The sequence below is a fragment of the Camellia sinensis genome, chromosome 1, assembly GCF_055761805.1.
Source record: "Camellia sinensis isolate YWXY chromosome 1, ASM5576180v1, whole genome shotgun sequence".
In the NCBI taxonomy this organism is placed as follows: Eukaryota; Viridiplantae; Streptophyta; class Magnoliopsida; order Ericales; family Theaceae; genus Camellia; species Camellia sinensis.
Genome location: NC_138961.1, coordinates 2,912,058 through 2,924,768, shown reverse-complemented (window position 1 = coordinate 2,924,768; position 12,711 = coordinate 2,912,058).

The following is a 12,711-nucleotide window of genomic DNA, read 5'->3' as shown; positions in this document are numbered from 1 at the left end:
ATTGTTTTATATTTTAATAAGTCTTATGAGTGATGTAATTATCAGAATATTCCTAATAATGTTTACATTTACAGTGTAAATGTTCTATGATGTGAATGTTCATATCGTCGATGTGAATGTTCATATCGTTAATGTGAATATCCACACCATCAATGTGAATGTTCACACTGTCAATGTGAACATTCACACGTCAATGTAAATTTTCACATTGTAAAATATGAATGTTCACATCACCAAATTACTAACCGTTCAAAAAATATTTGTAAGGGTAAAAATGTCCATAGGATAGTTTAAACATGAAAATTAAGATTTGGTAGATCAAATGTTCAAATAATAAGACTTATTGGAATAAAAGAATATTTTATAAACTAATTGGGATACAAACACTTAAAAAAGAATTTTCAAATAAATTTCCCTATAATGATTTATATTTATTAAAAATTATAAGATATAAGATAAAAATAAATGAGTACAAATTAATATTATAATATTTTAAGGGTTATTTGGGGTGTACTTTTTGTCTTTTTAAATTAAAAAGTTGAGAGAAAAAATATGAATGTTTAGGTTAACTTTTTGACTTTTTATGAAAAAATATGTATTAAAAAATTGTATAAATTAGTATGTAGGGAAAAATTAGGATTGGGAGTTGTGTAGCCGTACTTTTTGACTTTTTGTGAATAGTGATAATTTTTTAACTTTTTGAATAACTTTTTGACTTTTTTTCAACTTGTCAAACTTGGCCTTAGTGTTTTAATTTTATTAGAAAAAATTATTTATAAGTCCTATTAGGGAGAATTATGCTACATATGATCCTATTAAAAAATTATTTATAAGTCCTGTAGGAAGTTAGTTGACACATTTACCCTCAATATTAGTTGTTAATATCATAAATAATAGTAAAACCATATATAGGAAATTGAATGTTACCATAGATCATATCTATATAAATGTAACGTAACGTAACACCTACATAAACGTAACACCTACATAAACGTAACGTGACACCTATATAAACGTAACGTGACACCTATGATCTATGGTAATATGCAATTTCCTTGCATGTTACCATAGATCATCTCTACACAAACGTAACATAACGTGACACCTACATAAACGTAATGTGACACCTATGATCATATTTATATATGATCATAAACGTAATGTTGCCATAGATCATATTTATATGAAACGTAACGTGACACCAACATAAACCAGCAACATTTTCACATTCAATTTAAAAAAACAAAAACTCATTTAGTTTGCGAAACGTAACGTGACACGTTACGTTACGTTTATGTAAGTGTCACGTTACGTTACGTTGCGTTTACATGGGTGTCACGTTACGTTACGTTTATGTAGGTGTCGCGTTACGTTATGTTTATGTAAATGTCACGTCACGTTACGTTTATGTAGGACCTTGTGAAATACATTCCTATCTAAATAGGACTTGAGATTCTATAAAAAATTACATAGGACTTAACCTACCATAAATGTCTAAAAAAAGACTTATAAATAAGTCTCCTATTTTATTATAATGAAAAAAATTAAATTATATATATTATATACATATAAATATATTTAATGAATATAATTGAGGCGAGAGTCGGGTAAAACATGATGGGGAAAGAAAAATATGTTCCCGCCCCACTTCCTCATCAAGGCCGGGAAAACTTGTGCGGAGCGGAACAAGGATGGGGAAAATGACCATTTACGACTCCTTTCGAGACTAATTCAAGATAATTTCAGTGAGAATATTTCTCTCTATATATATAGTAAAACTAAAATAAACTAAATCATTTGTATCTCGGTAGGAGAACTTGCACCTTCATTTAGTACATCTATCGCACTTGTTTAGCTTCATGCATCTTTCGCACAAAACTCTTTTGTTTCTCAGGACGTGCGAAGGACTGCCCCGAGCGGTTGGTTCTCAGGATGGGTGAAACGCAGCCCTAAGCGGGTTTTATCTCGAGACATGCGAAACACAACCCTGAGCGATTTTCTTTTTATCTCAGGACACGTGACACGCGGCCTTGGCGGGTTTCATCTCGGGACGTGTGAAACACGGCCCCGAGCGGCTGGTTCTCAGGACGCGTGAAACGCGGCCCTGAGTGGGTTGACGTGTGAAACATGGCCCTGAGCGGTTTTCTTTTTATCTCAGGACATGTGACGCGCAGCCCTGGGCGAGTTTTTTCTCAGGACGTGTATGTTTGTAGACGTCCCCGAATGTCCCGGGAGGGAAATCCCCCCCCCCCGGTTTTGTTCGTTTGAGGCTCACTATAGTTCAGGACTCAAAGTCACGGTCTTGTATCTAATCTCGCAGAGTACAATGCACGACTGATGAATCGTCAAAGAGTCCAAATCCGGCAAATTGTTTTGAAAACAGATTTTTTTGAAAGTAGTGTCAAACATAGACTGCTTTGCCAGATACAGAGTCGCCACCTAAATATTTTATTTTGGGAGAAATTTAGGAAACCCTGACTCGTGCCTAAGGCCACGTGTCCGTCATCACCAGAGTTGCCTCGGCTCGAGAACTTAGGTACGATTGGGGAAGGTCAGTTATGAGCACCCCCGCTCCCTCGATCAAAGATCGGCCTCTACTAACCATGATATCTAGTTTTGAAAACGTTATGCGTTCTTATTCCGGTTATTAGCCTAGATTTACTATATGATGCGCACAACATACAAGTATAGACTGGATTGCATGAATTGGAACAACACATCTCATGTTTGTTTATTTTGAAAATGGTTTGATGGTGCTACCCGCAAGTAGGCTAAGACGTGGATTTGCCACCCTCGGGTGGGCTTATAAAACGTAATGGTTTGCCACTCTCAAGTGGGCTTAAAACTCACAGTCAATGCATTATTCCAATTCAGATAATCCAACCTTCACCCACAGGCATTCAGGCAGGTATATCACATAAGCAGTTAGCCTCATGGTAAGCATGCTATCATGGCAGTCACTCACACACATGCAAGGATGCTAAAGCATAAACACTTACCGAGTACTCCGAGCCAAAACAGAAACTAGTTAGTAATCATATGCATGATCCTAGTTCATGTTAAGATGGCTAATGCAACACATGCAGGAATGCAACTACAAATAGGCTCGGCTATCCTAAGAATGGCATATGAGATGTTACAACTAACACGTATTCAACTTGGAATTGAAATACAATGCAGTTAGTATGATGCGCCGAGCCAGTGCATGCAAAACAGATGAATGAATGCAAACATGCTATCATAAGTATGCTAATTGAAATATGCCCTAATACTAACCATCAAAAGTAGGTAAGTAAAAGGGAGAAAAAAGTGGGGTTGGAAGACATGCATTACACGCACGCACACTTATTACAATTGTGCCCTCGCTCAAAGGGTCCGAATAAATAATACAAGCCGCCTAATTAACTAACTCACGAGCTAATTAATTATTACAAAACTGAATTAATAACTAGCTACAACTAATTATTACACAACTACTAACTAACAAGTAAGCAGTAAATGAATGCTATTCCAGCTCTGTTTGGAGAAGAGGGAGGTATGCATGCTCGCTTCGGTTCTTCGCCTCGAGACACCTTCCGGTTGCTCTTTAGAGGCTCTGTTTGCAGGGTGTCTTCCAGTGTTTGTTGCTGAAACTTACCAAAACACTACTGGAGAGTTCACCAGTGGCTTGCCGGCCATGGAGGGAGATCTGCCAGCCAACAACAGGGCACTGCCGGCCAAGTACGTGACACTGCCAGCCATTAGTGGTGCACTGCCGGCCACTGGTGTGTTGTGACACCAAGCTGCAACAAAGCACAAAATAGAGAAAATTGAGGGTCTCCCAAGGGCATGTAGGCACTATGCCACCCCATATCGCCTCAAAACATTAAGGGAGAGGCTTAGTCGGATCCACGACCATCAATCACGTATCTCGATGCATGATGGCCAAAGATCCGACTTGTGCAAATTAATATGAAAATGAATGCACAAATACAACAAGTAAAGCCTAGAACTCTATCATGAATCATCAAGAGCTTCGGCGACTGAGAATTGAGACACGTTCCATCACTCAGAGTATGAAACGCCCATCGTTTCTCATGCTCAGATTAGCATTTAATCCAAACAACGATGCAACACATAAGCATGGCAAGCATACAATGAGACTTAAGTGGGCAAGCATGTAACTAACTCAAGCATGCAACAAGCATATAAGCATGATGTGAGACAACAATCTTGGATAACATGACAAAATGTAACATGGACATGCAACAACATGTAATGGAGGCTAGCATGCGACAACATGCAAAGATGGAGCAAGCATACGACAATATGCAAGGCAGGCATGCGACAACATGCAAAGGGATGGATTTAAACTAATGTGGGCAGCTCTCAACTAAGCCCAAATCAGTGGCCAAAAGTGATGAATTGATGGCATGAAAAACATCAAATGGCAAGGCAAACATGTATGCCAAGTGGCCCAAGTATTAAGGCACAAAGAGGACAACTCTTAAGCATACTTAAGGAGCAACAAACATGGATATATGATGATGAGGTAAGCTCTGAAATTTCATGCAAATTGATGCCAAATCAACTCAACAATGCAAGCATAGCATGTTATGATGCTCAAAGCTCAAAGTAAGCAAAGGGACTTAAGCCATGGCCATACAAGGCAAGCCCCAAAGGGCCAATGGGACCTAAAATAGTCCTAGGGCTGGTCCAAACACGACCAAAACCAAGCTCAAAGCTAACCAACACAAGCTAGGACACAAGGCTAAAACATAGGATATGCAAGGCTACAAAAGAGGCAATGCACTACACCTATATGGAGCATGCAAAGGATGATCAAACCAACTATGGATGGGGTCATGACATGCCAAATGATGACCAAATACATGCTGAAATGTAAACCAAACAAGCTAACATGACATGGCAAAGCATGAAGCATATGAAGCTAGTTTAGGGGATTTACACTACAAGTACATCATGCAAGCATGGAGTGACAAAACCAACCCAAAACAGATTCATGGCATGATAAAACATCACCAAAAACCCACTGAAATGGACTCAACACAAGTTAAACACACATGCTACTTTGATGAGCTATGAATGGAGTTACACTACACATATAAGATGCATGCAAAATATAACCAAACCAGCCATGGACAGGGCCAAGGCAGGTCCTAGAAGTCACAAAAATAGGCCTAAACCAAGCCTCAAAAATGCATGGAGGGATGGTCCTTTGGAAGGCCAAAAATACAAGCAAAGAGGAACCAAAAGAGAGGGGGCCACCCCCTCTGATTAAGGACCTCAAAACCACACCTTTACCACTGAAAATCCAATGGATTTCAGTGGTAAGAAGGCCAAACCAAGGCTAGCTCGGAGGCCTCAAGGAATGGCTCAAAACAAAGCCAAACAAAGCATGCAAGGGGGTTACACACCCCTAACAGCAAAATGACCTTAACCAAACTTAAAAAGCACTTAAATACAAGACTTTTTCAGTTATAAGCAAAGCTTAAACCAATATGCAAAGAGGGCTAAAGTGAGGCACAAGAAAGTGCAAAAATGGGAAAAATACTCACCCTTGAAGACCCTTTTCGAAACCAACAACTTCAGGGGGTGGAAACCAGTTTTCAGAGCTCAAGAATCCCTCCCAAGAAGCTTAGTCCAATGGTGGTGGTGTATATCTATGGGTTGTAGTGTAAAAGTGCAAGGACATCCAATTTCTAAGCACAAAATACAAACAATATAGAGAGAAAGAGAGGTTTTCTCTTCAAAACTGCAGAACCTCTGGCAAAGAGGGAGGTCTCTTGCTTATATAGAGAAATGCAAAGCCAAAGCTTCTTCAAGAAGCTTTTTAAGGGCTTCATCCCTCCATACACATGTATGGAGGGGAGCAAACAAAAAACCAGCTGGCTCAAAAGATCTGGAGGAAAACCAGCTGAGACAGGGGGGGTGCCGACCATCATCAATGGCCAGCAGTGGCTCACTGATGGCCGGCGGGGCATCACCAATGGCCAGCAGGCACAAATACAAGGCCGGCAGTGCACAAAAAGGTCCACTATGAAAGGACCTAGCCAAGGTCCAAAAAAGGGGCAGAAAGGATACAAGGTCTGAGAAGCTCAAACCGGTGACGTTCCGCCGCGACGGTCGAGTACTCAGCGAGCAATCAACTTAGTTGTTGGGTGCACCTACAAGCACAACCAAGTCTTGAGGATGGTCAAAAATGGGGTGTCTACAATGTTCCTCTTAAAAACTTTCGATGAGCTTGTGACATTATGACTCGAAGTCATGTCCTCAATCCTACTGCCCAAGCAAAACTTCAGATGTTTTTGGATCAACTCCCACTGCTTCTTCATTAGCACCAAACTTCTGTAGCCACCACTCAATCTTTGGACAACATCTCAGCCCGTCGAATTCACACCCAGTATGAAGTAGATAACCTTATTGATGAATATAATGACTTCAAGAATAAAGACTCTACATATTGGGATGACTTGGATATGGACGAGATAGAACAAGGATTGAAGGAAACAGAGTTCGAAATAAAAGCCGAACAACTTTTTCAGCAAATAAGAGCATATCAGCTTCACCAGCCTAGCTTAGAGAAGATAGAAGACAGAATAAAAAAGGAATAGAAATTCATCAACCACTGTTGGCACAAGTTCCATGACCTTGTCATTTTCTCTATTCCTTATTTTTATGAAATTGAATATGTAGCCAAAAGGCCTTCTAATGTAATTACTTTCATCTTAATAAAGCTAGGCTTTCCTTTATTTATTCGGCATGGTCTGATTTTATTTTGTTTATTCAAAATGAACAAAATCAAAGTTTCGAATTCACCAATTTTGTCCTTCAAAATTTGATTTAAACATATCCAATGGAATACTAGAGACCTAATTTGAACTTCCCCAGCATATGGAGAGTAATTGACAATTTTCCCAATCATATGTGAGAGGGTGATTTATGCTCCGGCGTTGGGCCGAGGTATAAACCGAACAGGTTGGGGGCCCAGCAGAGCAGTGGGCCGAGATGATCGACTGTTCACCCGGAGATGGGCTACCAGAACTTGGGCCGGGCAGAGTTTGGACTATGTGCTGCCCCGAACCGTGCAGAAGGTGCTCGGCCAGGAAGTGACCGGTCAGACCAGGATGCTCGGTCCGAGGATTGTCGAGATCAGACAGACCGAGAGGCCGGCGCTCGGAAAGGCGCGGTCAGCCGAGGTAGTTGACTGACCGGCGAGAAGACCGACCAAAGGAGGATCCCGGGCTAAGCTTTGCCGAGATGCCGCCTAGCCCGGTCCTTCATTCGGTTATCCGGTCAGGCGCTTAAGGTATGAAGCATGGTATGACCGAGGTAGGGCAGCTCGGCTGCCGAGCTCCAGCTATGCTGGCAGGCAGTTGAGAGCAGGTGATGAACGGCATGGTTTAAGCTGACAGATGGGATAGCAGAGCCACGTGTCAGGAGATGACAGGGAGTGGATATGGGGCACAGAAGGTATATAAGCCTGTCTGCGCCCCCCATACGCGACAGACGAACACTCTGTAAGAAAATCCTTACACTCAAACACTCTCTCCCTTCTCTCTATTCCCTCTAAGGTGTGTGCTAACTTGACCGTCGGAGGGTTTTTCCGGCCACACACCGCCGGGTAGCTCATCCTTATTGACTCGCAGGTGATCGGACATCGACGGAGCTCGGAAGAAAGGAATACGGGCACGCCGGAATATCTGCTCCCCGTACAATTGGCGCCGTCTGTGGGAATCTTGACAGACAAAACCTTGTCTTCCAGGTTCATCTGATCGCCGTCCATGGCGAACAACGACGAGTTCCCGTTGTCCGCCATCGATGGAGCCACCCCGGAGTATACCCGAAGGAGAGAGGGACCACCTGCCGTCCATCCAATGGCTGAGTTGGGGACGCCCACTGGAGGACAGTCAGGAGACGCGCGGGATAAGCGCGGAAGGAGTCATGGGCATTCACGGAGTCCAGACGGTCACCGGCGGAGAGACTCACACGCCAGGCGACTGGAAAGCAAGTTAAGGGACCAAGACGCTGTCATCAGGCGGATGGCGGCGGAGATGGAGGATCTTAAACGGCATGTCAAAGGGAAAGGTGTAGCTGGAGTGGGAGACCACAGTGAGCGCACCCTATCCCGCCGTTCAGGCGGACAGAGCCAACGACATACTCAGTCCATATCTATCACCAGAAGTTACCAGGTTGGTGATTCCGACGTGCGTGCAGAAAAGTCCAGCGCGCAAGACAGCACCTACAAACCCTCACGTCCGGCGACGACGTCGAGGTATTCTTATTTAGCTCAGTCAGAGGACTTACGGGCAGTATTAAGGGAGCGGGCTCGCCGGCGCGAAGCTCAGAGAATACCTGCTTTCCAGCGGCTCTCCTACGGGGTTCATGCCAGCGAGGAGGTCGGAATGCCTCCACCCCGCCAGGCAGTGCCGATATTCGAAGATACAGACTTGGCAAGGTTGAATGCCACTCCTTTCTCCCTGGAAATAGAAACAACGCCGCTTCCAGCGGGCTTCCATCAGCCTAAGTTCACACTTTACGACGGGAAGACCGATCCGTACATGCATGTGAGCCACTTCCGACAGGTTATGGCCGGACATCGGCGCAATGACGGACTTATGTGCCTAATCTTCCCGTCAAGTTTAGGCGAGCTGGGCTTAAAGTGGTTCGAGAGGTTGCCGGAAGGGAGTATACAAAGGTGGCATCAGTTGGCCGAGGCGTTTGTTACGCGCTTCAAAACCAACACAAAAACACCAAAGGAAGTTGATCACTTGCTGAGTGTCAAGATGGAACCGTGCGACACACTGAAGGCGTACAATTCAAGGTATTGGGAAACCTTCAACGAGATCTTAGACTGCCCGGTCAACCTTGCTATCACGCAGTACAAGCGCGGTCTCCCGGTCGGACATAGACTGCGGGACTCGCTTACCATGCACCAACCGACTTCCATGGGCCAGCTCATGCAGCGCATCAACGAGCACATCCGAGTAGAGGATGATGCGTCGGCTTCCACCGTGAAGGCCACTCCGGTCGGAACAGACAAGAAGACAGCAGGCAAGGTGCACGCAGTTGGGCAAGAGTCCAGCCGCTCAAATGACCAGGCAGAGGAATCAGACCGAGGTTCAAATCGAAAAAACCGGGGTAGAGGACGTCGGAATGACCGGGATGACTACCCCCGTGATGACGTTGAGGACGCAAACAGGAGAATGAAGGCAAGGACTGGCATAACCACGGTCTTTAAGATTCCAATCTATCGCATACTTAGCGAAATCCGAGACGAGGAGTATGTCCGGTTTCCTGCTAAGTTGGGCGATGGACAAAAGGGGTACAACCCGCGGTATCGTTGTACGTTTCACCGGGAGAGGGGCCACCGGACTGAGGATTGTTTGCCTTTGCGACAACATTTGGAAGAATTGGTTGCGGCCGGGCATCTGGACCTTTACATTGATGGCGGAGTGAAACCAAATCAGGCTCCGGTTGATCCCAGGGGACAGGACGACCGAGATGCACCACCACAAGGAGTCATTAATGTCATCCACGGCATCGTGGAACCGGAGCGTGTCTGCGAACTCCGGGGCATGATCAAGAAGGCAGAGCACATGAGGGAAGTTTTGTCAGTACAGCCTGCCATCAAAAGGGGGAAGACAGAGGAGAAAGACGTGATCAGTTTCACCTCAAGGGATTTAGAGCGTATCCAGACGCCGCACAACGATGCTCTTGTCGTAACACTACGCGTCAAAGAATTTGATGTTAGACGGATCTTGATCGATCAGGGAAGCTCGGTCGAGATCATGTATTATGATGCGTTCAAACAGCTCAAACTTCGTGAGACAGACTTGGCACCGGCCACTTCGCCACTGGTTGGATTTAACTCGCAGCCGGAGTGGCCATTGGGAAAGATTATCCTGCCGGTCAAAGCGGGATCCGTGGTCCAGCAAGTGGAGTTTTGGGTGCTACAAGTGCCTTCAACATACAACCTTATCCTTGGAAGAGGATGGCTTCACGCCATGCAAGCCGTAGCATCGACCTACCACCAGGTGATGAGATTCCCCTCGGCTATGGGGGCAATCGAGGAGATTTGGGGTGATCAGGTCATGTCCAAGCAGTGCTTCGTGGCGGTCAACGGGAGCCGGGCTGCCAAAGGATTCGTTCAAATGATCGAAGGACCGGAGGACCAGAGTGTCTTGGATGATGTTGGCACCAAAGTAGAAGACAAGGCAGTTGAAGAATTAGTTGAGGTGCGGATTGATGCCGAGCAGCCGGACAGGTTCTTCTTGCTCGGTTCAAGTCTCTCGGCCATGGAGAGAACCGAGATGATCGAGTTTTTAATGGCGAACATCGAAGTCTTTGCATGGTCGCCCTATGACATGCCTGGTCTTGACCCAAGCTTTATCTGCCATCACCTCAATGTCTTCCCTGGAGCAAAGCCAGTCATCCAGCGAACAAGGCGATCGGCGCTGCATCACGCCGAGGTAGTAGCAGAGGAGGTAAAGAACTTGCTTGAGGCACGAGCAATACAGGAAGTGCACTACCCTCGGTGGATTTCCAACACGGTAGTGGTGCCCAAGAAAAATGGAAAGTGGCGAGTTTGTGTCGACTATAAGACAGTCAACCGAGCTTGTCCAAAAGATAGCTTCCCTTTGCCGCGCATTGACCAGCTAGTGGATTTGACGGCTGGACACAGTCGGCTCAGTTTCTTGGATGCATACCGCGGCTATCACCAGATTGCCATGCATGGGCCTGACCAAGAAATCACCTCTTTTACGACTCCAAGGGGACTCTTCTGCTATCGAGTTATGCCCTTTGGTTTGAAAAACGCCGGGGCAACCTTTCAGAGGATGGTGACCAAAATGTTCGCTCCTTTGCTCGGCCGGACAATGGAGGCTTACATCGATGATATGGTGGTAAAGAGCCGGCATGAGGCACACCATCTGTCCGACTTAGCCGAGATGTTCGCCATTCTTAAGAAGCACAAGCTGCGCTTGAACGCCTCGAAGTGTACCTTTGGCGTGGGATCCGGGAAATTTTTGGGATTCTTAGTCACAAACCGAGGCATCGAAGCAGACCCTACTCAGATCAAAGCCGTGCAAGAATTGAAACAACCTAGCTCAGCTAAGGACGTACAGCATCTGGCCGGTATGGCCGCCGCGCTTAATCGATTTATAAGCCGGTCATCAGATCGCTGCCGCCCTTTCTTTCAAGCATTGAAGTCAAAATTCTCATGGGATGACGAGTGTGACCGAGCTTTGGCTGAGCTCAAGGATTATTTGTCTTCCCCGCCGCTGTTGGTTACACCAGAGCCCGGTGAGGAACTCTACCTTTACCTTGCCGTCTCCCAGCACGCAGTAAGTGCGGTGTTAGTCCGGGCTGAAGGAATTAAGCACCTCCCAATTTTTTACGTAAGTAAGACCCTTCTGCCGGCTGAGACGCGGTACTTGCCGCTGGAAAAACTAGCGTTGGCACTGATGATGGCTTCGAGGAAATTGGCACATTATTTTCACGCCCATACCATCGTCGTACTGACCGAGTTCCCTCTCAAGGCCTTGTTTGAGCGCGCAGATTTTTCCAGCCGAATATTAAAATGGGCGGTCGAGTTGGGACAGTTTGATATGAAGTTCCAGCCGCGCACCGCAATCAAAGCCCAAACCTTGGCCGATTTTGTTGCCGAGTTCTCACCTGGCACTCATCCGGTATGCCCGGTCGTCATTGCCGGGGCAGATGATGAGACGCCCACAATGCCAACCGAGGACCTACTATCTGCAGAAGGTCGCGCCGCGGAGTTAGCGCGCACCATCGAAATTCCCTCAGTTTGCACGGTAATACCTCCCGGTGTTGCGATGACGGAGTTGTGTATCACCAACCCATCCACTCTATCCGGTACCGCATCACCAAGGGGGGAAGGAATGGTTCCACACAGCTCAGAACTTGATGATTCGCCTACGGACTTGGGCATTCTGAACCAACTTGCTGAGTCCGGTGCCGAATCCTCAAGGGGGGAAGGAATGGTTCCAGGCAGCTCAGAACCTGCGGCCGGCTTCACACCGCAACCTGGTGTTTCGCCTACGGACTTGGGCATTACGGACCAACTTGCTGAGTCCGGTGTCGAATCACCAAGGGGCACTGACTTTGAACCGGTCAACACCAAACTTGACACCGCACAGCCGAGCAGTTGTGATCCCATTGCCCTTCGCAACTCTCAGGACCCATCTGACTGCTGGAAGCTTTTCGTGGGGGACATGTGGAAGCTTTTTGTTGATGGAGCGTCCAACCGCCATGGTGCCGGCCTAGGTATTGTTCTTATATCCCCGGACGGCCTAACCATAGAGCATTCTATCACACTCGGCTTCCCGGCATCTAACAACGAGGCTGAGTACGAGGCGCTTCTTGCTGGGCTCAAGAGCGCAATCCAAATGAAGGCTGCCGAGCTTCTGGTATATAGTGATTCCCAGCTTGTGGTTAATCAAGTTTCCGGGATTTATGAAGCGAAGGACGACAGGATGGCGAAGTACCAAGCTCTGGTCAGGGACCATATCAAGCAGTTTGAGGCAATCAGAGTCCAGCAGATTGGCCGGGAAGAGAACAGCCGGGCTGATGAACTCGCCGGCCTCGCTTCCATGGTAGATAGCACATCTCCAAACCCCCTGTTGATTGACTTTCTTCCGCGGCCAAGCATTGAAAACGCCGGGCAGACGGATGTACTCTGCGCCGAGC